General features: G+C 42.6%; 2 long non-coding RNA genes across 9 annotated transcripts in view; one reads left to right on the top strand and one right to left on the bottom strand.

Annotated features, from left to right (window-relative positions):
* Positions 1-26,811, top strand: part of LOC109258784 (uncharacterized) — a 76,595-nt gene that overhangs the window by 9,225 nt on the left and 40,559 nt on the right. For 2 of the 8 annotated variants that reach the window (XR_008422596.1, XR_008422599.1), the window contains exons 2-3: positions 9,681-9,872; positions 12,900-13,003. This is a non-coding gene — a long non-coding RNA (uncharacterized LOC109258784). Of the gene's footprint in view, positions 1-9,680; positions 9,873-12,899; positions 13,004-22,419; positions 24,651-25,173; positions 26,779-26,811 lie in introns of those variants that run through there. The other 6 variants (XR_002076417.2, XR_002076415.2, XR_008422598.1 and 3 more) reach the window with 5 other exon arrangements.
* The window catches only part of LOC109258798 (uncharacterized), a 35,322-nt gene continuing 34,063 nt past the window's right edge, over positions 25,553-26,811 (bottom strand). The window contains exons 4-5 of the long non-coding RNA XR_008422601.1: positions 26,317-26,615; positions 25,553-25,646 (exon numbers count right to left, since the gene is read on the bottom strand). This is a non-coding gene — a long non-coding RNA (uncharacterized LOC109258798). The remainder of the gene's footprint in view (positions 25,647-26,316; positions 26,616-26,811) is intronic.

A 26,811-nucleotide genomic window follows, 5' to 3' on the forward strand; every position in this document is an offset into this window, starting at 1 on the left:
CCCGCGTCAGGCTCTGTGTGGACAGCTCAGAGCCTGGAGCCTGCTTCGGATTCTGGTGTCTCCCTCTCTCTCTGGCCCTCCCCTGCTCATGCTGTGTCTCTCTCTCAAAAATAAGTAAACATTAAAAAAAAAAATGTTTAAAGAAGAAATAAGACCAACCCTTCACAAATTCTTTGAGAAAACAAAGAGAATACTCCCCAATGTATTTTATGAGGCCAGTAATATCCTGAAACCAAAGCCAGTCAAAGACATCACAAGAAGAAAAGACTGCAGACCAATATCCCTTATGAACAAAGATGCAAAAATCCTTAGCAAAATATTACCAAATAAAGTTCAGCAACATGAAAAAAAAAAAAGAATAATATATCATGGCCAAGTTGGATTTATTCCAGGAATGCAAAGTTAGTTTAACATCCGACAATCAAGTAATGTGCTATATTAATGTAATAAAGGACAAAAAAACTCATAATCTTCTCAGTAGAGCAGGAAGAGTTAGCAAAGGAGATTGAGTGGGATAGGAAAAACCAGAAACCAAGAATGAATTTCAAGAAAGAAAGAGTAGTCAACTGGTTGATTGCTGCTAAATCCAATAAAAAGAGAAATTGGATTTTTTTAGGGCCATTGGATTAAACCATATGGAGGTTGCTGACAACTTTAGGAAGGGTTTCAGAAAAAATGGTATAATTAAAAACCTGATTGGAATGAGTTAGAAGAGAATGAAAAGTGAAGAGGTGGAAAAAAGGAATAAAGACAACTTTTTAAAGGAGTCTTATTCTAAAAGGCTGTAGAGAAATGGAGCAGTAGTTGCAGGGAAACGAGAAGCCTAAGGGAAGCTGTTTTTGTCTTTTAAGGTGGTAGATATTACATCCCATGTATAGGCTGAGGTGTGATACAGATGAAAGGGAAAAATTGACTATACAAAAGAAAGAGCAGTTACCTGTAGAACAAAGTCCTTGAAAAGGCAAGAGGAAATGAGATGTAATTCAGAAGTAGAAAGTATCAAGAACTCTGCAATGTATGAGATTTCATCCACCTTGCATGCTAACAGTTAGCCTGTCATAATTTCATGGATGCTGGCAAAAAAAACAAAAAAAACAAAAAAAAAAACAAAAAAACATGAGACCCCTGGGTCAGAGACAAAGGATTTCATCTCTCACAGTAAAAGCAGTAGGCAGAGATCAGAATTTTATTATATCAATTTCCTGAGCCTCAGTTCCCACAGAGCAATGTGAAGAGGGCCAGGAGATGCCTGTACATGCAGTGGGTTGCATTACAAGTAAGGAAATCTGAGCTTAGTGAACCTGAATCTTTTACACTGGGAAGTAAACATGCCTATCCTTTGCTCCAGAGAGAGACATTATTTTTATTATAGTGGACAGTAAGTATTCCTGCTTTTTGCTCCAAAGGAAGATACTATCTCTGTCTTCCCAGGCTATTCACTCTACAAATATCCTTGATAAGATCGCCTGAATCAAAACAAATATGAGAGACACATGGAGAACTATCTCTCAACAGAGAGTTTAGCCTTATTAGAATGGACACTTCATTCATTTTAGGACATGGAGGTTGGGAAAGTGGGGAAGATAAGATTATTGGAAAAGATGCTGGTACCTCTCTTTTGCTTAATTTTATTTTTTCCCCCAGTATATCAGTGGGTGAGAATATCAGGTAAGAGTGAGTATTGGGCATTGAGAGTGTGGGATTTTTTTTTAATTTTTTTAATGTTTATTTATTTTTCAGAGAGAGAGAGACAGAGCAAGAGTCAGGGAGGGGCAGAGAGAGAGGGAGAATCTGAGCCGTCAGCACAGAGCCCCACGCAGGGCTCAAACTCGGAACTGGGAGATCATGACCTGAACGGAAGTGGGATGTTTAACCAACTGAGCCACCCAGGTGCCCCGAGAGTGTGGGATTTAAATTAAAAAAGTCTAGAAGAACGAGAGTGGGTTGACTAAGGAAATGAGGGATTACTGGGCATTGTTGAGGGCCCTCCTCTAATTTATAATCATAAGTTTAAACAGTCAGCACAAGTTTTGACTGTTTTAACAAGGTTTTTTCCACTGCTTAGGTGTAGGGACAAGATAGGTAGAGAGTTGGCTTTAACCAGGATTGGCATTTTTCCAGGCAAGTGATAAAGAAAGTGGCAATGGAGTTGTGGATGTACACAAAGGACTGATTGCAGTGAATGACCAGGGATTCTAGGCTGGATGAAGAAGAGAGTGAGGAGAGGAAGGGACAGTTGAAACACTGATGGGGCCAAAGGATCAGAGCTCCTGATGGGGTTGCAGAAGGGTTGGAGTCAGGCTATTATAATAAGTGAACTGGAAGACAAGAGGCAGTAGTCAAACAATGGAATGCTTAAAAATCAAGATTTAGAATTACAATACATAACCATGAGAATGGATGGCTGAGGTGGGTGGAGAAAAATCTCATTGGAGGTGAAGAGTTCAGTAAACTAAGTGGTCAGAGTGTCATATAGTTCATTTATGAGCTTATTGAAGTCACCAAGAAATTAAATGAGTCACATGGAAAGAAAGGTAGTGAACCAGTTGCTAAAATTTTCAATGAATGAGGGGAAGTAGCTGGAAAGTTACAGCTAATTATGACAGGGAGGGATGGCAACTACTCTTTTTTTAATGTGTTTTAATTTATTTTTGAGAGAAAGCGAGAGTGGGGGAGGGGCAGCGAGAGACGGGGCCGAGGATCCAAACCAGGCTTTGCACTGACAGCAGTGAGCCTGATGCAGGGCTTGAACTTATGAACCGAACTGTGAGACCATGACCTGAGCCAAAGTCAGACACTTAGCCAACTGAGCCACACAGGTGCCCCTTTTTTTAAATAGATATTTATATATATAACCAAGGAAGCACTGTGGGAGAGACAAATTATCACTATCTCCAAGAATTGTGTGAACTAACTTGAAGATAATACAGACACCCAGGAAAAGCTAAACAACAGCAAACATTGCAGTAGGGGAGGACAAAAAACACTGGTCTAAGGGTCAGAAGATATGAATTCTAGTTCCAGTCATGCTAGTAATTAGCTGTGAGCTTAGGTAAGGTATATCACTTACCCTCACCAGGCTTCAGTTTCCACATTTGGATATGGATTAGATGATTCCCAGGATACCTGAGGGCCTAACATTCCATAATTCTATGATCTAAAATAATGCATATTTCACAAGGAAGTCAGGAAGAATAAGCACTATTATCCAGATGTTACAGAAAGAGGAAATTGAACCATGAAGGACTATATAATTTGCCCAGCGTAAGACTGTTAAGTCAGGTTCATTGTCATTTGTGTTAGATCTTACAGCGTGCAGAGTAGATCCCCTAATCTGTGTTTGTTTCCCTTCACTTAACACAAAGTTGTGTTTGTCTTTCCATTATCTCTATTTGGTTCTAGCTAGGTCATGATTGCATATGTCAAAGAACAAAGAAAGTACTATCAGAAACCGTAGCTGGAGCACCAATGTTTAACACAGCCCTGAAAGAACACATTTTTTACAGGAAGCAAAGAGGTGTGTTGCCCTCTAGGAAATGCATACCACTGTGGAGTAATTAGGCTGACGTGCATTTCCCTGGTGGCAAATGTAATGAAGGGGTCCAATAATTCTTGACATCAGCATAATGTTGGGGTGGGATTGGAAGTCAAGATTTAGAAGGATATGATTGGAATAAAGGGTATATAAACAGTTTTTCTTCTATAACAAATTCTTCCTTTATAACTAAAATGTTACTTCTGTAATTTTTAATATACGCAAGCACATTCAGTCATACAGTTAACAAATATTCATTGAGATCCAACTATATGCTAAGTGCCATCATAAGAGCTGGAAATATTATGGAGAGTAAGACAGCTACAGACCCTTTCCTATCTCCCTTTGCCAATGTATACTGAATAGAGTGGGAGATGGACCTAAATAGGAAGATGATTAAGATATCTTTCAGAGTATGATCAATGCTATGGAGAATATAACAATAATATATCCCTTACCATGTAACAATATATTCCTTACCATGTTCTGCATTCTCTCCATTTAAAATGTTAAGTATCCCAAGAGCTAGAGCTTTGTTATATTATTCATCATTGTGCCCTCTGTGCCTTGATTAGTGAATTTTAACTGTGGGCTTCTTTAAATTAGGTTGTCAGGAGAGGTATCTCTAAGGAGGTGCCATCTGAACGGAGACCTAAAAAATGAAGAGTTTGCAGTCATGCAAAGAAGAGGGGCAGGGAAAGAGCAATGTAGAGTTCCCAAGAAAGCCACAACTTCAGCATGTTTTGGAAACAAAGAAGTCATTGTGGCTGGAGAGCTGTAAGGGCGGTAAAGTGTAACGTAAGGTGAGGCTGAAGCAAGAGTCAGGGCTAGAATAATATTGGGCCTTGTAAGCCAAGGCTAGGAGGTTGAATTTTAATGAAATTGCTATGGTAAGCCATTGGAGGATTTTTTTTTTTAATCCATTGGAGGATTTTAATGAGGGATATTATATGACCTTACTTTTATTTTTTAAAAGTTTACTCTGATATCTATGTAGGTAATAGACTGAGGGAAGCGTGAGAGGAGGCAAGAGATGGGTTAGGTTGTGAGAGGTGATGGTAGTTTGGTGCAGGGCAAGAAGCGTTGAGTAGTTGAATTTGAGATCCATTCTGAAGGTAGAACAAACACCAGGACCAACTGATTAGTTGGAGATGGCGTGTTAGAAAAAGAGAGGGGTCAAGAAAGACTCCAGTGTTTTGGCTTAAGTAACTTGGTGCTGGTGGTGCCACTAAGTGATAGGGAAACGGGAGGAGGAGCAGGGTTTTTCCAGGGAAAATCAAGGATTCCATTTTGGCCATGTGAAGCTTATTAGACTTCCAAATGAGTATGTAGATTATAAATGGTTGATATGTGAGTATGGCAAGATGTCAGAGCTGAAGATGTCCTTTTGTGAGTCATTGGCATTTCGATACTATGTAAAGCCATGTAGCTGAGTGAGATCACCAAGGGAGAACATGTAGATATGACAGCCAAGGACAAGGCCTTGAACATCTGTCATAGAACTCCCAATTTTGGCCTTTGAATAATAGGATATTTTATGTAGAACTGCATTTTAAAACCCCATTTGGGGGGCATCCAGGGAGCTCAGTCGTTTATGTGATCGACTCTTGCTTTTAGCTCAGGTCATGATTTCACAGTTCATGAGTTCAAGCCCCGCATCAGGCTCTGTATTGACAGTGTGGAGCCTGCTTAGGATTCTCTCTCTCTCTCTCTCTCTCTCTTAAAATAAATAACCTTAAGAAAAATCCATTTTGCCTTTCCCTTTCTCTCAGCACGTAGTAGGAGGCCATCTTGTAGGGAAGCCATCTTGGTGAGAACCTTTAATCACACAACAACCCCTGGGACTTGCCAATATGTCATCAGAGACACAGAAGAAGCCTCTGGTCCCTACAATACCTCTCTCCCATAATGCAGTGTTCCCTGACTTCCCCAGGCCACAATGATCCCTCCTTTCCTCTATTTTCCTTTGAACCTCTCCTTTCCTCAGATTTGTACTTCAGCGGTCAGTCCTGTTAGTGTTGTAGCTATTTATGCAGAGCAGGTACTCTGTGTTTGTGTCCCTCCACTTGTACAAAATGGTATTTGCCTTTCCATCATCTCTATTTGGTTCTAGGTAGGTCATGATTACTTATCATCCCCACTTTCAACTGTACATTGAAATTTCCTCAAGGGCAGGATATTCTCTTACATATCTTTCTATCCCTTACCATGTTCTACATTTCCCCATTTAGAAAGTAAGTACTACAAGAGCTAAGACCTTGTCTGTTATTTTCACCCCTTTGAACTCTTTGAACCTGGAACAATGTTCTTGAATAAACAAACAGAATGGATGAATATAATAGCTGTTAGTAGATTTATGTTCTAGATAGGTGATCAGGAACCATGCCTCAAAGCAAGACTTTCTCCCTTTTCCTTGATAGATGTTATCTCCCCTTTGGGTCCCCTTGAGCTTTACCATGCCCCACACTTAACACTGCAGCATAAAAAGGTGTTTCACTTACCACCTTTATGGACTCTTTCCAGATTCTGCTGATGCTGAAGGAGATAAGAATAGGGCATGTGTTTTTGGTCTATATAATGCATATGCAGTGGTGATCTGTGGTAGATTGCCTGAAAGATGGCCATTAACAATTGTTTTCATCTCTATGTACGCATGTTATTCTTCCCACCAGAGGGTAGGGTTTATTTTCCTTCCCTGTGACTCTGGATGGCCATGAGACTTGCTTTGGCCTGTGGAATGCAGAAGTAACAGTCGTATGAATCCAGGCCTACACCTTAAGAGGACTTGCAGTTTCCTGTTTTACTGTCATGCTTAAGAAACTTGGAATTGTGGATAACTTGAGACCACATGGAGAGAGAGAAGCCCAGGCAGCGTCCAGCCATTCCAGCCATACAGCTGAGGCATGAAAGGTGTGAATAAAGTCCCATGGATTCTGTAGCTTCAGCCAGGCTGTCCCAGTGAACCGAATGGAACAGAGAGAAACCATCCCTGGGGAGCCCCACCCACACTGCACAATGAGGAGAAATAATAAATGGTGTTATTTTAAGCGACTACTTGTGGGGAGGATTTGTTATATTGCAATAGATAATTAAAATAGGATCTGTTCCAGGATCCATTTTATAACAAAACTTCTGGAAACACATTGCATTTAAAAGCAGAACTTCTGGGGCGCCTGGGTGGCGCAGTCGGTTAAGCGTCCGACTTCAGCCAGGTCACGATCTCGCGGTCCGTGAGTTCGAGCCCCGCGTCGGGCTCTGGGCTGATGGCTCAGAGCCTGGAGCCTGTTTCCGATTCTGTGTCTCCCTCTCTCTGCCCCTCCCCCGTTCATGCTCTGTCTGTCTCTCTCTGTCCCAAAAATAAATAAAAAACGTTGAAAAAATAAAAATTAAAAAAAAAAATAAATAAAATAAAAGCAGAACTTCTGGAGGCGCCTGGGTGGCTCAGTCAGTTAGGTGTCCAACTTCGGCTCAGGTCATGACCTCACGGATTGTGGGTTTGAGCCCCGTGTTGGGCTCTGAGCTGTCAGCACAGAGCCTGGAGCCTGCTTTGGATTCTGTGTCTCCCTCTCTCTCTCTGCCCTTCCCCCACTTATACTCTGTGTGTGTGTGTGTGTGTGTCTCTCTCTCAAAAATAAATAAACTTTAAAAAAATAATTAAATTAAATTAAATTAAAAAGCAGAGCTTCTGCAATTTCTAGCAAAATTACAAATGCAATTATCCTTTGTCTCAGCAGTTTCCCTTCTAGGAATCTATTCCAGAAATACCCAGGCAAAAATACAATGAGAAGTATTGGCTATTCATTGCAGCACCATGTGTAGTAGCAACAAACTTCAAACAGTTCACTCGTCTATCAGTAGAGGACTGGTTGAATAAGCTATGTAACATATGATGGAGTAATATGCAGCTATAAAAAAGAAATGCGGTATTCCTCTGTAAACTGTGGTGGAGTGATCACCAGGATATAACATTGAGTGAAAAAAAGCAAGGCAGAGAAAGTGTGTATGGTATGCTACATTTTTACTCTTGTTTTTTAATGCAAGGATAAAATATAAAAATCTCAAAAGAAATTATTACCTATAGAGGGACAGAATGAATAGGGGTAAATGGTACAACAGAAATATAATATGCAAACTCCAGACTGTGGGAAACCTTATAGAACAACCAACCCAGTTTCTTCAGCAAATAATTTTTTTTTTTTAAAAACCCAAAGGGGGGTCCATGGGTGGCTCAGTTGGTTAAGCATCTGACTCTTGATTTCAGCTCAGGTCATGATCTTACGGTTTGTGAGTTTGAGCCCTGTGTCGGGCTCTGCGCTGGCAGCATGAAGCCTACTTGGGATTCTGTTTCCCTCTCTCTTTGCCCCTCCCCAGCTTGCTCTCTATCTCTTTCTCAGAATAAAATAATAATAATAATAATAATAATAATAATAATAATAATTAAAAACCCAAAAGGGAAAGAATGAGAACCCAACAATTAAAAAGAAGGACTTTTTAATTGTCAGTTGGTTCAGTCGGTTGAGCGTCCGACTTCAGCTCAGGTCACCTCACTGTGAGTTCAAGCCCCGCGTCAGGCTCTGTGCTGACAGCTCGGAGCCTGGAGCCTACTTCTGATTCTGTGTCTCCCTCTCGCAGTCCCTCTCCCCCTCACACTCTGTCTCTCTCAAAAATAAATAAACATTAAAAAAAATTTTTTTTAATATTTGATGATGTTAAGGATTTATTAAATGTGATAATGACAGTGTGGTTATATTCTTTTTTTTTTTTTTAAGTTTATTTACTTATTTTGAGAGAGACAGGCAGCACAAGCCAGGGAGGGGCAGAGAGATAGGGAGAGAGAAACCCAAGCAGGCTCTGTGCTGTCAGCTTAGAGCCCGATGTGGGGCTCAAACTCATGAAATGTGAGATCATGACCTGAGCTGAAACCGAGGGTCCAACGCTCAACCTGAGCCACCCAGGCACCCCAGTGTAGTTATATTCTTAAAATAATCTTCAAATATTAGAGATACACACTGAAACTTTTTATGTATGAGCTGATATACCCTGGGGGTTGCTTCATAAGAAATACATGTATTACTGAAGTGAGTGAAGTTATAGATTAAACAAGATTTGCCAAGAGTTGATTATTATTGAAGCTAGATTATTCGTTCATGAAGGTTCATCGTATTGTCGTCTTTACCTTTATATATATTTGAAATTTTCCAAAATAAAAAGTTTAAAAAAAAAAAGAAGGGTCTCTGAGACCAGTGGGTTTATTTTTATTTTTTTAAAACATTTCTTCATTTTTGAGAGACAGACCATGAGCAGAGGGAAGGGCATAAAGAGGTAGACACAGAATCTGAAACAGGCTCCAGTCTCTGAGCTGTCAGAGCCCAATGTGGGGCTCGAGCCCACCAACCACAAGATCATGACCGGAGCTGAGGTCACAGGCTTAGCCGACTGAGTCACCCAAGCGCCCCTGAGACCCAGTGATTTAAGGGCACCGAAAACATTTTCTTCATAATAACATGCCTTACAAGTCTATCACTCCAAGTAACAGCATCTATGTCAAATGGAAGTTGTGTCTGTAAAACCATGATAGGTGTTTAGAACTGTGTGGGATTGACACCATGTAAGTGATATTAAAGTTGTAATGAGTTCTCAGGAGGTCCAAGTGTGTCTGTTGTTTTTTGGGTTTTTTTTTTTTCTTAACAATTTCTTGTGTCATTGTTATCTCTGATACTTGGGAAAGTTTTAACTAACATGTGAATAGTCCTCTTCTTGTTCTCCAAGCATGAATCATTCATTCACTCAATCATTCAATACTCTTTGGCCAAGAGAGTTCTATGAGAGGTCCTGGTGTTAGGGAGAGGGTGCTGCTAGCCAAAAGAAGTCTCCAGCCCTACTGCACATGACTGTCAACATGCATGCCCAGATGCTTACAACATCAGAGAACAATAGAGGGCTGTAAAAGAGGTCTGTGAAAGACAGAGGCCCCGTTCCTCTGCCTCTAGCAGGAGACTGGGGGAGAAATCTTAGAAGAGGAGGTGTTCGAGCATGCTAAGATGCTGGTTCAGGGGAAAGAATAATGACAGAACTGGGTTTGACTTATTTTGGAGGAAAGATGTAACCTGATGCTTTTCACTTCCCCAAATTCTTTCACTTTCAGATACCCAAAGCCTCTCATCTCCTTCCTGCACTGAAATGAAAGGTAAATATCAGTGGTTCTCAAAGTGTGGCTCCTGGACCACAGCACTGCCATCCCCTGGGAACTTTTAGCAATGCAGATGCTCAAGCCCCACCTCAGACCTACTGAAGCTGAAACTCTGGAGCTGGACCAGTGATTTAACAAACCCTCCAGGTGAGGCTGATGTTCACTCAAGTATGAGAACCACTGGTTTAGGGAAAACCAGTAATGGTGCCATAAATGCAGTTTAAAGAAGAAAAAGGAGCCTGTTCTTTTCTCCAAGTTAAAAAAATTATGGTTATAGGAGAAACTTTGAAAGAATCCAAGGTAGAAAAATGGTTCAGCTTTGCTGAGGGCCCGACAGAACGGTGGTTGTGGAGAGACCAGTGTTCCACAAAAAGAACCACAAATGCCAGGCTGGGCAGCTGCTGCCTACCACCCAGCAGTAAGACTAGAGAGAGCTAAGGCTTGGAGGGACCAGGCCCCCAGTCTCCTCTGAGATACCAGTCCTTGGCCAGAGATACTCCAATAGCTAAATGTAGAGATTATTCTCTAAAGATGACGGTATGTACACAAGGTATAGAGGTAATAAAACTGGTCGAATCCTTGTAAAAAGGTGTTAATTTCTCTTCACTTTTTCATATGGCTACTAGAAAATTTAAAATAACCTACATAGTTCACATTTATGGCTTGCATTATATTTCTGTTGGTCAGCACTGGTCTATAATGTGTATATAAAATGGAGGATAGATAGGAGACAAAATGTGACCATTTTCTCTCCAGCTCTGAGCAGGAGAGTGAGTGTCCAGAACCACAAACCATCATTTCTTATTTATGTGTCCTTTGTGTTTATACTGTGAAGATGCCTCGGTGATACTAACCATACAAATCTTGCAGCAAACATCTTTTATATCCTTGTTCGCAAAGCAGTTTTTCGATTCTAGAAAACAGACTCTCCTATCAGGAATCCAGCATGCATTCACTGGTTAAAAACTGGAACATATAACAATATGTAACAACAATAGCCACTCCCACTTTCCCCATTTTGACCGCTTCAGACATAGTTAATTAACCAGGACATTTTTTCCTACTGACCCCAGACACAGCGTCAATGTCCTTATCAACAGAATGCTATGGACGAGCCTGTAGCTACTGAGAGCTGCTGCCGTGGTGCAAAACTAGGTCTGCCTGACTCCAAAGTTCCTTCATTATGCCATTCAAGTTCCCATTTAATAACAGGTGCGCATTCGCAGTTTCATTTCTAAATCAAGTCAATAAACTGTCTTTCTGATTTATATATCAGTTTCTTATGAATTTGGTTGGTGCGAGTCCATCCCTGAGATATCAAATATGTTTTCGTATGCTGCCAGACTTGGATGGCTGACCTTACCAAGAGGCAGCCTCTAGATTAGGAATGGCCTGTCCAGAGCAGATACCCTTACTCTCCTCTCCCTTAACTGTAACAGACGTTGCTAATCAATTGCGATGCTTTTTTCTGTTGAGCCTAGACATCGTCTGAAAGTCCTTTTTATTTATTTATTTATTTATTTATTTATTTATTTTAACGTTTATTTATTTTTGAGACAGAGAGAGACAGAGCATGAATGGGGGAGGGTCAGAGAGAGGGAGACACAGAATCTGAAACAGGCTCCAGGCTCTGAGCTGTCAGCACAGAGCCTGATGTGGGGCTCGAACTCACGGACCGCGAGACCATGACCTGAGCTGAATTCAGCCGCTTAACCGACCGAGCCACCCAGGCGCCCCTGAAAGTCCTTTTTAACACAGTAATCCAGGAAGGTACTGTCACTTGACCCATAAGATTCTCTTGATTGCTAGCCTGGATGGATAGCGACTTCACAAAACAAATTTCCTTTGTGCCCAGCTGGCTTTCCTCAGGTAAAAACGACTTCTTTTCTTTTTCCCAGAAGGGTAGATAGGTTCCAAAACCAAAACAATGCCTTGTGGTGCACCCAAGGGGGTCCTGGGGAAGAACAATGGCATTTTAGGAAGTCAGTACTCAATAGGATGGGAGAATTCATATAACAGCATGCTTTTTTGCTTGTCCAGAGGCAGACTCCCAAGGTTTGTGGACAGTTCTCTTCAAGTGCTACTACTATAACTGATTTAGAACTCACCAGGAAGTTTTCATATGGAATTTACAACAATAATAGTAATAATGCTTCCTATATCATGATTATTTGGGTTGCAAATAATACATAAGTTTCTACAGTGAGAATGTTGACACTGCAGCTATTCAAGAAACATAGGTACACAGCCAGAAGGCAAATTTATCATCAGTGAGTGGTGTGGCAAAAAGGAGGATGTCTCAGGGGAAGTGACATGGACAAAATTTTCATATTTAAAAAACTCTAAAGTTATACTTACACTGTAAGTGTAAAGGATAAAATGTTAGAAGCTGCTCTAAACTTAGAATGACATGACAATTTGCCAAGGCAGAGAAAAGATGCTCTGAAGATAAGCACTGTTCAAACGACTCAAATTTTTCAAAGAAATAGAACATTTAATCAATGTTTCCAATGTTTTAAGTAACATTGTATCAAATAAATGTAACTTTTACCATTTTTAAAGTACCCCCATATGTTTATAAATGAAAGTAAGAGTTTTTAGTATTTTAGAAAAAACTTTCATGCAACAGTTGTAATTTTTCCTGTTAATTATTAAGATTGCTTGGTATAGATTCAGCTTTCAGGGTCATTTTTTTGCTCCTGCACTATCCTGCAAAGTGAGGACTGAATGTGTATGGGTAAAACAAGAAGAAATTCAAAATGATAGGATTATACTAATGCTTTGGCAGTATAAGTCTTTTAAAGTGTAATTGGAGTTTGAAAAAAAAAGGTGCAATAATATTGTAGACACATATGCCAATGCAAACCAATAATTCACATAGATATTTCAAAGGTGTGTGATACATTTGAGACAGAGATTATCTGGATATTCATTTGCTGGGGTGGGGGAAGAATATAAGAAGAAAAGGCTGGAGAGCAGGTGTGAATCACTCTATAATGTCTCATCCTCAGAAAACACGGCAGCCACTGTCAAACTATCTTAACATTTGCTTCCTTAAAGAATATGTCTGTGCCAATTAGAAAGCCATTGGCTGCAGGTACATCAGGACTTCAGCTCCTCTTGCTGGGCATTTCTCTCGGCTCTCCTTTTACATGCATATTGGCTCTATTTCAGGCGGGCAGCAAATGGTGACAGCTGTACCAGGCATCACATCCAAATGCCACGTCATCCAGAGGCAGCAGATAGGGGCTGTCTCTCCTACAGTCTGCTTCTCAGAGGTAAAGAAAAGCACTCCAGCCTATTGGTCAATACTGGACCCCTGGCCACTGTATCAGTCAGGGTTCAGGATGGAAAACTAAAGCCACTCGATGCATCCTGGATCTAACAGACCTATCGTAGAATCTCCCACAACTCCTGGGAGAGCCAGGGGAGCAGAGTTTAGAAACTCTATCCTTAAAGATCAGAGGAGCTGACCCTGAACAACCTTAGCCTCAAACACCTAAGTGTGTAATTCCTTACATTTGTGCCAGGAAGCTGCGGGGACTTTCTCATCTGCCCACCCATGCAGCTACAACTATCTCTAGAGGAATAACACCGTCCTCTTTGCAAATCCTGACCCGAGTTCCTCTTGCGAGCAATGAGCTGGAACAGGGCAGAGATGGTCATTCTGGACAGCACAGGTCCTCGACTTAGAGGCAAATAGTGGTACCATGCTGGCAGCAGACAGTCCAGTACACCCACCCCTGAAGTAGCTCCAGCGAGGGGAATGGGTCACTGGGATTGGCTGAGGCCCGTGAGGATTTCCCTTTGATCCTGGGGGGAGGGCGAAGTCACTCTCAACCCTGTCACTTGGGGGAGAGTGGAAATCTAGCCACCCCCTCCCAACTCAGTGGGATTTCCTTGACTAGCAAGGAAAATGGGGAAAAGCTGTTGGTTAGACAACCAGCAGCGCCTGCTCCATGCTGAGTCACACCATAATCGTAATTTTCTCTGCAAATAAACATATTCGTTACCAAAGTAGCCCGCTATATATTTTAAGGAAATATGCTATACAACATTCACCATGCATACCTATTATTACCCACAAGGTACAATCTCCTGCAGGCAGTTCAAATTCCAGGCTAAATTGTAAAATTATAGTCAGCTGATTGATAATGCCTAGTGTTATTGCATTCAGTAAAAAGTTAAAGTTCCTTTTAGAAAAATTCCTCCATTAGCTCTTCTCCTTCAAACAACTGGCTAGATTTATTTGTCTGCTGCTCCTTTATATGCCTTACCAGCACCCCGAGCATATCCTAGACTTAATGAATTTATTTGCAGGGCTCAAATTTACAAGATCGGCCATCCCCCCTTCCTGCTGCCTGTCTTCCTAATCCCCATTTGGCTGTCGCTTTACATCCCAGTTAATGCCATTCCAGTCTCCTCAGAGACTGTGGGACCAGTTTTCTCCTGGGAAAAGGGAAGCTGATGGCTCTGAATCCATTTGGGGGCTGAGGAAAGCAGGCAAATGTCAAGGATGCTAATTTCTGATCTTCTCACCAGGGTCGTATACAGTAAATCCTTTTTATAAGAAAGCCCTGAAGATGAGCCTTTGGGATGGTGGGGGGGGGGGGGGGGGGGGGAGTAGTGCACGGAGGGATGTATCAGGAAAGTTATGTATGTGCAGGTGCCAGGGAGTGGCTTCTGTTCTAGAAGGGCCCCACAGCTCAGCGTTTCCTCCCACATGCCTCCTCGAATATGCAAGCTGCATATGTATTTATAACTCTGCAGTAAAAAAGTGAACTTTATTAGCAGAGATAACTGTCATAATTCAAGCAACTGTACTCTGCAGAGCAACCAGAGACTACAAGCATCAGGATTATATATGTTCAGTCAAATCATGTGCAAATGCAGGGGAATTATGAGTCACTAACTGGGCATAAACCAGGAAGGAGGAAGGGCTAGAATTGACTGTCCCTCTAGGGGACTCTGGGGGTCCAGAGAACCTGTCGGAAAGCTTCTTCTAGGGGGTTGTTATATCCTGGAGGTTAGTGACTTTATCATGCATTTTTGCATCTACCCATTCTAGTGGCGGGCCTCAATAAATGTTTGTGGACTGAATGAGTGAATGAAATGTTCACCCTGGCGATGTGCAACAGCCCCTGAATTGTTCTGTGTGTGTGTGTACATCTCCTCCCCTTCCTAGTCAAACATTTATTCTAAATCAGTGGAGCCACAGCTGTGCAACTGAAGAGCTACACTCGCAATCACTATTAGCCAAGTGAGGCTCTGAGCCAGTGGTTCTCAGCCTTGGCTGCACACTAAAACCGCTTGGAGGATGTGTGAAGAGCCCAGTGCTCAGGTCTAACCTCAGATCAGTTAAAATCAGAATCTCTAGAGCGGAGGCCGAGGCATCAGAATCCCAAGACTGAGAACCACTGCTCTAAGGGCAGCATGGAAACATCTCTGGCTCAGGAATTAGGAGACCTAGAATCTATTCCTCACCACAAAAAAAAAAAAAAAAAAAAAATGCCAGTGCCACTTTCACGGAGGCCCAAAGTGCAGATAGAAAAGAAATAATTCTGATGCAACTTAGGAATTTGTTTTTGTACTCATCTGGAATTTGAGGAGGGGAGGGTGTGTCACATGTCTTGGGAATACATAACACTTCAAACAAAGTGATGCCATGCTGTGAAATGAGATGGGAAGCTAGTGGATGTCCCCGCTCCGCCCTTGCTAGTGACCCCTCTCCAGCCTTCCCGCAAGATCTGGGGCTCTCCGCATGCTTCCCAGGAACCCCAGAATCCTCTCTGGCGGCCTCGTCTGGTTCTTGGGAAAGGCTGTGGGGAGGTAGGTAACTGTTGTTTGGGTTTGTAGACACCTTGGGGGAAGGGCGGCTGAGCTGGCACGAGGGGTAGGGGAGCTGTGACTCAGGGGAAATTCTAAGTTGCTACAAGCTGCAGAAGTGTGTGTGTCCGTGGGAGGTGAGAAAGGCAAACAGAGGGCTGAAAACCGTGCCAGGAACCTGCCTAGAGGATAATCAAGACTTGACTATAAATAACTGATGAACTGATGAACGCGTTAGCGAAGTTATTTTGTAAAGTAGCATAAAGGCAAAATGAGTGCTTCCCTTGAACAAATCCTCACGGTGTTTTCAGAAGGCCAAGTGAAAATGCAGGACCCCTGTTTGGTGGTGTGCCTCTGCATAAACCTTTTTTTTTTTTTTTTTTCCAGATAACTGAAAGCTCACCTCACAGATGCCACAAAAACCCAAACATTTTAATCGTGTAAGGGAAATATTTCTAAAATAGATTATATTCTCCCCAGAAATGGTAAACAGAGCGTATAGTCATATAGTGGCTTTTGGTGGTCCGGGAAGCAGAGCCCAGATTTCCTTTTGAACCACCCTTCTCACACACCCTCAGTCCAGGCTTCAGGAGAAGAGCATGAGACCCAGGCTGAAGGCCATCAGGGTGTCTTGTTTCTCCTGGCTACAGGTCAGGGTCTCTAGTGCATGGGCTTTGCGACAACTATTCCCTTTGCTTTGAGCCCTTTCTGGCTCTCACGCACTCAGATGTGTTTTGAATAGATACAATTACTGCAAGTCTGGCCCCCATATAAGCAGAGAATACAGAAACGAATTATTTCTTTTAGTATCCTTCAAATTCACTTTGGAGTTTGAATATTTTCAAAAGATTTGTAAAACTGTGGCTATTCCACGACCTGAAAACACACTGTGGAAAAAGAGCTCAGGAAAGTAATCTAAAATAATCCACACCAAGTTTCCATCTCATTTCTTGAAATATTTTGTGCACAGTCCTATCCTATCTTGGTACCCTAGACATGGCAATATTGACATACCCACAGTGGCACAATAAAAAAAAAAAAAACCAACCAAAAACCAAAAAACATCATACCATTTATCCCGCAAACAGCTTTCATGAGACTCACATCATTATACACCTTTAAGAAAAAAAAACTGTGTATTGTGGAAAATTTTATACAAAACCCTGTGTACCTGACTCAGTTGTGAAACTCCCCCAGGCCTAATGGTTTAGAATCGTGGGTGAAATTAAGCTCACTAATGGATCAAGTTCCTGTACTTGGTTCGTTGCTGAGCTAGTGAAGGCAGGTGGGATGCTGTCAGAAGCCACCACATCAAGATGTGACAAGGAGAGAGGAAACAGCCAAATCGCTCCCAGCTGTAGAGACGTTAAGTGTGGGGAAGACAGCCCTGTAAGCCTCACTAGGCCCTGTTCTGAGGGCCTCATTATTATTCCCCAGAGTGACAACTGAGGTTCACACTTGGTGTTATTAAGAAAAGTCTACAATTACGGCCACATGGCTTTTTTCCAAGGCAGGGACGTGTGCAGTACACTTCAGAAAGCTTGACATCAACGAATGGTTAGGTGTGGACACTTAAAGTAGCAAATTTGAATTACCTGGGAAGATCCTTTGTGCGGATTCCTCAATTCCAACTAATGGGATGGAAAGATTTTAAAGACAGAGGAGAGCAAGCATTCAGTTCCAGTTGTGTTATTAACTAGCTATGTGGTCTGGGAGCTCAGTTTCCTTATCTTTAAACTACACTGCCTGGTATGGTGGCCACTTGCTATATATGGCTATTTAAATTTAAATTAAAAGTAAATAAGATTAACAATTCGGTTCCCCACACACATTTCAAGTACTTGACAGCTCACATGTGGTGAGTGGCTATCACATCTGAGCGTGCAGATACAGAACATGTCCGCCATCCACGGAAGCCCTACTGGTCTCGCCTGATCTAGATCCTGAGGAGAAAATGTGTTTCATCTTATGCCACTGCCTGTTGATTGATAATAGTAATAGAAAAGATCTCTGACTTTTCTGCTCAGGCTGTGAGCCATCCCTGCCCTTTCTGAGAACTGCTCGCCATTCCACAGGAGCGGGCACTACATAGCCATTTTGAACGCTGTCCCTACCTTTTAGATGAGGGTTGACGGGGTCAGAGGTAGTCACCTGATCTAAGCACAGTCAGTCAGAGCTTCTCCCTTGGGAATCTGATGCTGAGATTCAGATACAGTCGCTGTAGGAGGCTATAATTGGAATAAGAAAACATGGGTGCTAAGAGTGGCCGCATGACCTCAAGCAGATTGGAGATGAAGAGAAAGCCTGACTGCAGAGAAAAAAAGTGAAAAGAAGCAGGCAGAAACATGCAGAGGTAAGGGACAGAGGCCTGATGGCTTTCTGGTTCCTGGTTCCTGAGGCCTAGCTACATACTTGTGCTGGACTTCTTTAGGACACCCTTGTATGTTTCTATGAATTTCCTCCTTATTTGCTCAAGGTGGCTCAAGTTGGTTTCTATTACTTGTAACTAAAGAGCCTTATCTAAAGCAGTAGTCATTTCTGGGAATGGAGAACTCAGAAGCCCTATTCAGACTCAGCAGAGGAATGTAGTGATGAATTGATGATGTCTGCCACGGGCACCAGTTGGGAAGTTGAGGCATCCATGCTAAATATTTGCCATTCCTGATTAGTCAGTCTCTGGATTGATCTTCAGTTCTCAAATTCCTTTTGTTTCTCTGGTGATTCTTAAGGTTTTCTTTTTCTGATAATGCTTGATGAATAACTTGTTTTTGTTTCATTCCCTAACATTTACTATTTACTGTTTTCATTGGTGAAATAAAGTATAATGACACTTTAAGACCTCAGAGAGGTAATAAATTGGAGGTATTAAGCATCAAAGTCTTCAAATTTTACATAAAATGTGAGCTCTAAATTCAACAAGCTTTCAGCAAAATGTGACTTTTAGTAATGCCGGCCAAATTCCCTGAAGCTGGTATCCTACAGATGTTGTTTAAAAATTACCATAAGGCTAAACTAAAAATCTAAATGATGTCAAATTTATCAAGGTAGTCAAGTACAGTTAATCTAAAGTAACTCCTTCTTATCTGAGGAAATTTAACCAAGATTTGCTTTTTAATTTTTATAATGTGTTTTGTTTGATCCAGTGAGCTGTAGCTTTTTCCCATGTGACAGTTTTGATTGAATATATGAAAACCAAGGCAGGAAATTAAGTGAAAAAAAAAAAAAAAAGACTATTAGGTGTGGGACCAGAGGCAACAGCTGTAAGAATGCAGAGATAGGGCTACATAACTAGCCAGGGCAAGCCCAAGACCGCACCCGTGGTCTAGAGATACTGGTTGAAAATGTGTTGTCAAAATGCACACAGATATGAGAGGTCAGAAAGCAAGACAATAGATCAAAATCATTTAGGGTCTGCACAAGAAAGACCTTGCTTGCTTGCTTAAGACCAGGTTGGTATGAATGGAAGAATTAGAAATATAGCAATTCTTTCTCTTACATGGCAAGGCTTTTACCAAGAAGCCTCCAATTAAACATCATTCCTCTATAACCAGTGTGGTGGACAGACACTAGTATGGCCCCATTTTTATGTCCTGTATCATGTCCTCCCTTTGAGTGTGGGTAGGACTAGGAACTCACCCTAGAACATGGCAAGGGTGTCACTTTCATGATTATGTTGTTATATATCACTCATGATTATGTTATTATATACATATATAGCTCTATCTTGCTAGCATAGACTAGAGAGACTTCATTATGCCTTGAAGGAGTAAGCTGCCTTGTCACAAGAGGGCCTATGGAAGGGCCCACCTGGCAAGAAACTTTGGGTGGCCCATATTTGCTGACAGTCAGCAAGAAAACAGGCCCTAGTCCTACAGTTACAAGGAGATCGATTCTGCCAACAGCCTGAAGGAGCTTGGAATCAGATCCTTCCCTAGTCAAGCCTCTGATGAGACCACAGCCTCTGTCAATACCTAGATGGCAGCCTTATGAGACTCTGAGCTTAGCTGTGCTTGGACTTCTGACCTACAGAGACTGTGAGAAAAAAATGTATGTTATTTTGAGCTTCTAAGTTTTGGGCGATTTGTTATCCAGTGATAAAAAAAAAAAAAAGTAATACACTTATTTTGACCACGGCCTATCACTGTAGTTTTCAAGGCTTTCTTTTAGCTGTGGAGACCTCTGGTTAAGCAAAATCATCCTTGGAAACCCAATACATAGGAGAAAATAAAAGTAGAACTGCTTCATTTTTAGCCAGGTAGAGGGCATGGAGCCCTTACCAGCTGGGCTCTCCTGGATTTATAGTGACCCAAAAGGAAACTCTGTAAGAACAGTCTGAAAACCAGAAGGTGAATTGAAGAGAGCACATAAGGTTGCTGATCCAGCTACACTCTTCAGGCTGCAGGGAAGAGTTGTACGCAGGTGACCTTCCAAGATGGAGTACAGTGGAGGCTGTTGATGCACTACCCAGAATCCTTAAATTTCTTTACTATGTCTGGTCACTCCTCCCCTGGCTTCAGCGTGCTTTTGCCTTCAATAGTCTGTACATGTAACTCTTTTTCTTAGAACTCTCTTTGGGCTGCTAGAGCTGCTTTGCCTAGGATCACAAGTAGGAGGTACCCAGGAGTTTAGGTCTCCTGCTGAGTCCTTTGACAAGGGACTGATTGGTGGGGGGCTTTGAAAACCAGCCTCCCTCACCTGGAGTTGAGACAACCTCTGAAGTATAACTTATACTCCAGAATTTGCCATCTGGGTGAAGCTTAAGCTGCCCTCTGCAGACTGCTGAAATCATTCCCGGTTTTCCCCGTTTCCCTATCCTGTCCTCCACTTCCTACCAGCTTTTCGGCAATAATTGCTTTGCACATTAATCGTCATATCAATGTCTGTTTCTGGGGAACCCCACTTGAGACACGGGAGTTGCCTGAGAGGATATATGAGCAACTGTTTTATCTTAACATCTCTGGGGCTCAGTATCTCTAAGTCCTTTTTGGTCACATTTCAGTCTGGACTCCAGTACCCTGCCTGGTCCTTGCATTTAATTCTTATTACACATGTAATTAGTACATATTCTTATTATGTACATAATTAAACATTTTTCAAAGCCATAGTTTAAATACTAATAACATTTTATTTAACAAAGTAAATAAAATATTATTTTAACATGTAACCAATATTAAAAATATTAATGAGGGGTGCCTGGGTGGCTCAGTCGGTCAGGCATCCTACTCTTGATTTTGGCTCAGGTCATGACCCCAGGGTTCGTGAGATCAAGCCCTACATTGGGCTCTGAGCTAACAGCTCAGAGCCTGCTTGGGATTCTCTCTCTCTGCTCCCCCCCTCCCCCGCCCCTTCCCAACTCTCTCAAAAATAAATAAATAAACATTTTTTAATTAAAAAATAAATAAAAATATTAATGGTATCTTTTATGTTATCTTTTAATACTAGATCTCTAGAATCTGGTGTACCTTTTTAATACATACAGCACCTCTCAATTTGGATGCTAAATTTCCATTGGAAAAATCCTTGAACTGTATTTGGATTTCATAAGATTTGCAACCTGAAATTTATCCAAAGGATCCCGGTGTGCTGTTTCGAAGGGGCACATGCACCCCAATGCTTATAGCAGCACTATCAACAACAGCCAAAGTATGGAAAGAGCCCAAATGTCTATCGACAAATTAATGGATAAATTATATATATATATATGTATATGTATATATATATATATATACATATACATATATATATACATATACATATATATATAATGGAGTATTACTCGGCAATCAAAAATAATGAAATCTTGCCATTTGCAACCATGTGGATGGAACTAGAGGGCATTATCCTAAGCAAAATTAGTCAGAGAAAGACAAATGTCATGTGACTTCCCTTATATGTGGAATTTAAGATACAAAACAGATGAACATAAGGGAAGGGAAGCAAAAATAATATAAAAACAGGGAGGGTGGCAAGATATAAGAGACTCTTAAATACAGAGAACAAATTGAGGGTCGCAGGAGGGGAGGTGGGTGGGGGGATGGGCTAAATGGGCAAGGGGCATTAGGGAGGACGCTTGTTGGGATGAGCACTGGATGTTATATGTGGGAGATGAATCACTGGATTCTACTGAAATCATTATTGCACTCTATGCTAATTAACTTGGATGTAAATTTTTTTAAAAAAGATTTGCAACCTGCAAAGATGTAGATTTACACACCCAAGTTGTTACAAATATGCTTAATAGTTTCCTAATAACTGAATTGAGTACCAATTTTTTGTTTTTTTAATTTTTTTATTTAAAAAAAATTTTTTTAATGTTTATTTTTATTTTTGACAGAGAGAGAGAGACAGAGCATGAGCGGGGGAAGGGCAGAGAGAGAGGGAGACACAGAATCCAAAGCAGGCTCCAGGCTCTGAGCTGTCAGCACAGAAACAGGCTCCAGGCTCTGAGCTGCCAGCACAGAGCCCGATGCGGGGCTTGAACTCAGAGACCACGAGATCATGACCTGAGCCGAAGTCGGAAGCTCAACCGACTGAGCCACCCCGGCACCCCGAATACCAATTTTTTAAATTAAAATAAAGTGAAATTAACTATTCGGCTTTTTAATTGCATGAGCCACATTTCAAATGTTCAGCAGTCACCTGTAGCTAGTGGCTACCATTTTGGACAACACGGCTCTAGATTCTCATCGCTCTCTCTTAGAGTTGGCTCTGGGGCCTCCAGGGGCTGATGGGAGTGGGCGGGAGATGCCAGTATAAGTCATGTCGGGCTGGTGTCGAGATGGTGTCTGCTGAGCCCTCAGGATCCTGAACACAGAAACCTTGTTCTGCCACTCAATCCCAAAAGTGCTGTTTTCGGCCAGTTTTCCTGGAACCAGAGCCTGGCAAAGAGTTTCAGGTGCACACAGTTTATTGAGGGATGCCCTAGAAGGAAACTTGTAAAGGAGTAAAGGAAGCAGAGGAATGAGCTGGTCGGGGATGTGGTCTCAGGTAAATTCTAGCCTTGGCCTGATCTGTGGGAACTCTGCAATGTGAACTGCACTACAGAGTTCTCTCACCTGGAGACAAAGGTGCTGGCTTTTATACCCCTATATCCTTCAGTCATTGGTTCCTTGGGGTGAGAGTGAGGATGACATATATCCTAATTTTCTAGGTGAGGTGGCTCATTCAATAGCAATTGTCCAAAGAAGGTCACAGGTGGGAGCTTCAGGCCCTAGCACTTGCAGCAGCTGGGTGACGTGCGTACTAGCCAGTGAAGATTTGGACAGGATACCGATAGCCCATAGCCACCTAAGCACAGAAGGCCAGGCCAGGACCTGACAATACTTTCTGGCAATTTGGTCTCAAGCCCCAGCATGTTATCATAGTGAGCAGGGCTGGACCCTGGGGGCCACAGGGGCTCCCTTGCATAGAGAATTGAGGTCTAGAATCGTAACAAGTCAGGCATTCTCATTGGTTCTTTCTTTCTGGGTCAACATTGAATCTCAGCCTTCTGCATCACACTTTTGAGATGGCAAAGAAAAGTGGGAAAAAGGAAAAGCAGAGACTGAATCCCCAAAAGGAGATACAAACCCTGTGGCCCAGTATGAAGGCTTGTTCTTCATTCATTCCTCTAAGGAATATTTAGTTAGTGACTCTGCTGGGCCAGGCACCGTGTGAGGTTGTAAAGGCAAATTCCAAGGAGCGGTTCCAAGGCCATTTTGAGCAATGGCAGCGTGACTAAAATACGTGCTGTTGTGGAGTTTTTGGTGTCCAAAGGCAGCGATGGGCCAAGAGAGGTGGGGCTTGGGGAGAGCAAGGATAAGTCTAGGACAGTCTAGGTCAGCAGGGAGTGCTGAAAAGTATAGCAACAGGCCCCAGTGAGTCTGCCAGGGACTCCAAGGAAAGAGTTTAGGTCAGTCTGGGGCACTGGCCAAGTGGCAGGGTCTGAGTAAGCAAGTTAAGGTCAGCTTTCAGAAGCCCAGGCCAAGAAGAAGGGCTCAGGCAGATGGAGACCGAGCACAGAGGCAGTGCAGGGTGCCGGGTAAAGAAGAGGATAAAAATGTATTTAGCACTTAGTTCTTGCCAGCCACTTTGAACATATTTAATCCTCACAATAACCTTGCAAAATAAGTATGAGGCTCAGAAAGATTAAAACAGTGCTTCTCAAACTTTAATGAGCCTACGAATCACCTGAGGATCATGTTAAAATGCAGATTCTGATTCAACAGGGCTGAGGTGGGGCCTAAGATTGTAGACTTCTAACGAGCTCCTGGTGATGCTGATACTGCTGGTCCACAGACCATACTCTGAGTCTGGAGATGTTAAAACCCTTACCACAAAGTCAATGCTTTCATTATCATGAAGGGAAAGGCAGATCACGAGAGGCAAGAAAACAAAAATAGTCTGGTTTGAGAGTCTAATTTCCCAAAAACACAGTCATGGCTCCGGGCCCTGGGCCCTGGCCTATGGCTGTCTTCCCGGCTGGGCGTGGGCAGGGAGGTGTCCTGCCCTGAGGAGGGGAGTGGTCCACTCTGGATGCCTGGGGAGGTGGGGGAACTCCTCTAGGTGTTTTCCTGGGGGGACTCACTCATTTCAATGCATCTGATCCTGTGTGTTTTAGTCATTGTTCATACGTGGCTTAATGATCAGTGAATTTGGAAAATATATTGTGGTAGAAATTCCTTTTCAGGAGGTGCATTTAAATGGGTAGGCTTAGAAATGAAACCAAATCCATTTCTCAGAAGTTTTCTTAACCTTTTCTTTCTTTCTTTCTTTCTTTCTTTCTTTCTTTCTTTCTTTCTTTCTTTCTTTCTTTCCTTCTTTCATGATTTGTTCTTTACCTGAGACCTTCTCATGGGTCTTATTATTAAATTCCTTCTCCATCTCATTATGGATAATGGCATGAAGACTTACTGAAACATGTCTTTAGGGCCCCCGCTAGTTTTTCAATTGTGGTAATTATTATTACATTTTTTTTTTTTAAACAGGCCTTGTATTCATAAGATGCTTAGAGCTTCTAGAATGGTTTCATTGACATTTTCTTCATTTTGATCTCCCTGTAATGCAGCAGGTCTGTGTTACTTCTCCAGTTGATCAAGGAGGAAATGGAGGCACAGAAAGGTGAAGTGAACTGCCTAGGGTCGCGTGGCTACGTAAGCGGTGCAGATAGTAACAATTTTGAGCACTGGCTGATGTCAGGTGCTGTGCTAAGAGCTGTATATGTAGTAGGTCATTTAGTCCTTGCCCCAAACCCATTATTATCCCTCATTTTACAGATGAGAACACAGAGGCCCAGAGGGATTACCTATTTATTCAACGTCACACAGGTACCAAGGGGTAGAGCCAAGGCCTGAACTGAGGCAGAGGTGCATCTAGGTTCATGCTAGAAAGGGAATGTTGCAATGTTTGCAAAAACAAAAGCAAAAGCATATATGGGGGTTTCTCCAGCTCTGTCCTGGAGTAATGGTGTCCTGGCTGGCCACAGTGAAGACCATAGGAGGCTTGGATTATCATTCTCCTATAGAAGGAAGGGCTTTGCCAGGCTCCCCAAATGGGTGGATGGTAAATAAGTCCTCTTCGAAGCATCTGTTGGGCCCAGCCAGCACTATGTCTGAGAGTATCTGACATTTATACTTTGGTGCAGGGCCAGCTCCCAAACACTCCCACCCCAATCTGCCCCTTACTTCTTCTGACTCACCTTGCTCAGCCCATGTGCACACCTGGGCACCTGAATCAGAGTCTCAGCTGAAATCAACTTCACCCAGATGGTACAACCGAGGAGACTTTCAGGAGGGATCTGCTTACAAAGGTGTGTTCAGGTCAAGGGAACAAACAGGATGTTGAGGCATCCAGAGACTGGCGGGAAGATGTTACCACCCTTTTAGGCTTGGAAGGAGAAAGGGGCAAAAAGGCGGTCTTACCAGAGCTCGTATGAGCTGGAGCCATTGAGGAGCTGTGTCTGTGGAGGGGTGCAGCCAAGGCCACAAATACGGTGCAGAGCTGAATCCTCTCTCCTCCCACTTTCCAGTCTCCGGCCAGTGCCTCTCATTGCTGAGTCCGATCAGTATCCACCTGACAAGGGAGCCCAGCTGATGCAGTCCCCTGGGATCAGTTTCCCTGAGCGCAGAGCAGGGCAGAGGAAGGGGGAGAGTGCATGCAGGAGAGCAGGGCCAGGCAGAGAATAGCCAGCACATGACCACATCAGTTGTTTACCTCACAACCCAGACACTAGGCAGACCCCCTACCTCCTCCCCACTGCAGTTCCACATGTTGGGCTGAACTTCCCTATCGTGCATCATTTACTCCCTTGGCTCTGAGTTTTCCGACCCCAAGTTCTTTTTCCAAAGAGGCTCCCCTGCTATGAGGAAAATGGAAGACTGGCCAACAGGAGCGTCCTGATGTGCTTGAGAGTGGATTTGCTGGATGTGTAAGCTGGTTTTCAGGAATTTGAATTGCTCTGGTGTGAAACTGAGTGTATGCCATGCCTGGCTGACGGAGAACAAGAACTTACAGACTGAGAGAAGCAGTGGTGAGCCAGAAGTTACATCACGGTGCCTGGAGCATCATGGCCCCATAAAGAACAACAGTCTGTGAGGTCCACACCTTCAACATTTGAATGTTGAAGAAGGTTCTGAGTTTATGTAAAGCCTTTGACGTTGTGAGAACAGACTTAGAAGCCAGATTGCTTGCATCCAAATCTAGACACCACCACTTACTGGGTAAGTTACTTCACTTCTCTGACCCGCATTTTTCTCCTCTATAAAATAAAAGTAATAAAAGCACCTACCTTGTTATCTGTTGCCATATAACAGATCATCCCCACAGTTACTGGCCTAAAGTAACAGGAGTCTATCAGGAATCTGCAATTTGGACAGAGCTTGTCTCCGCTCCATGCCACGTCTGGGCCCCCAGCTGGAGTGACTCAAATGGCTGGGGCTGGATCTGCTGAGGGCTGGCTGGGCATTTCAGTCTCTCTTTGCACAGAGCCAAGACTCTCTATGAGATTTCTCATGTGGTACTTCCAGCTCGTGGCCTCAGGATAGATGTGCATCTTACATGCAGTTCAAGGCACTAGGAGCAGGTAATCTGGAAGAATAAAGTAGAGGTTTGGAGGCCATTTTGCTCGAATCCAGCAGTCACACAATCTACTAACACCAAATTCTATTTGTCACACAGGCCAGCTCTAATGCGTTTGGGAGGGGACTCCATAAGGTCATGCTCACTGAGTGGGGAGCAGTGTGGAGGCTGGGTAATAAGAGTTCGTACATCTGTGTAGACTGAG

The sequence above is a fragment of the Panthera pardus genome, unplaced genomic scaffold (genome assembly GCF_024362965.1).
Source record: "Panthera pardus isolate Hobbes unplaced genomic scaffold, ASM2436296v1 HiC_scaffold_16, whole genome shotgun sequence".
NCBI classification, from domain to species: Eukaryota; Metazoa; Chordata; class Mammalia; order Carnivora; family Felidae; genus Panthera; species Panthera pardus.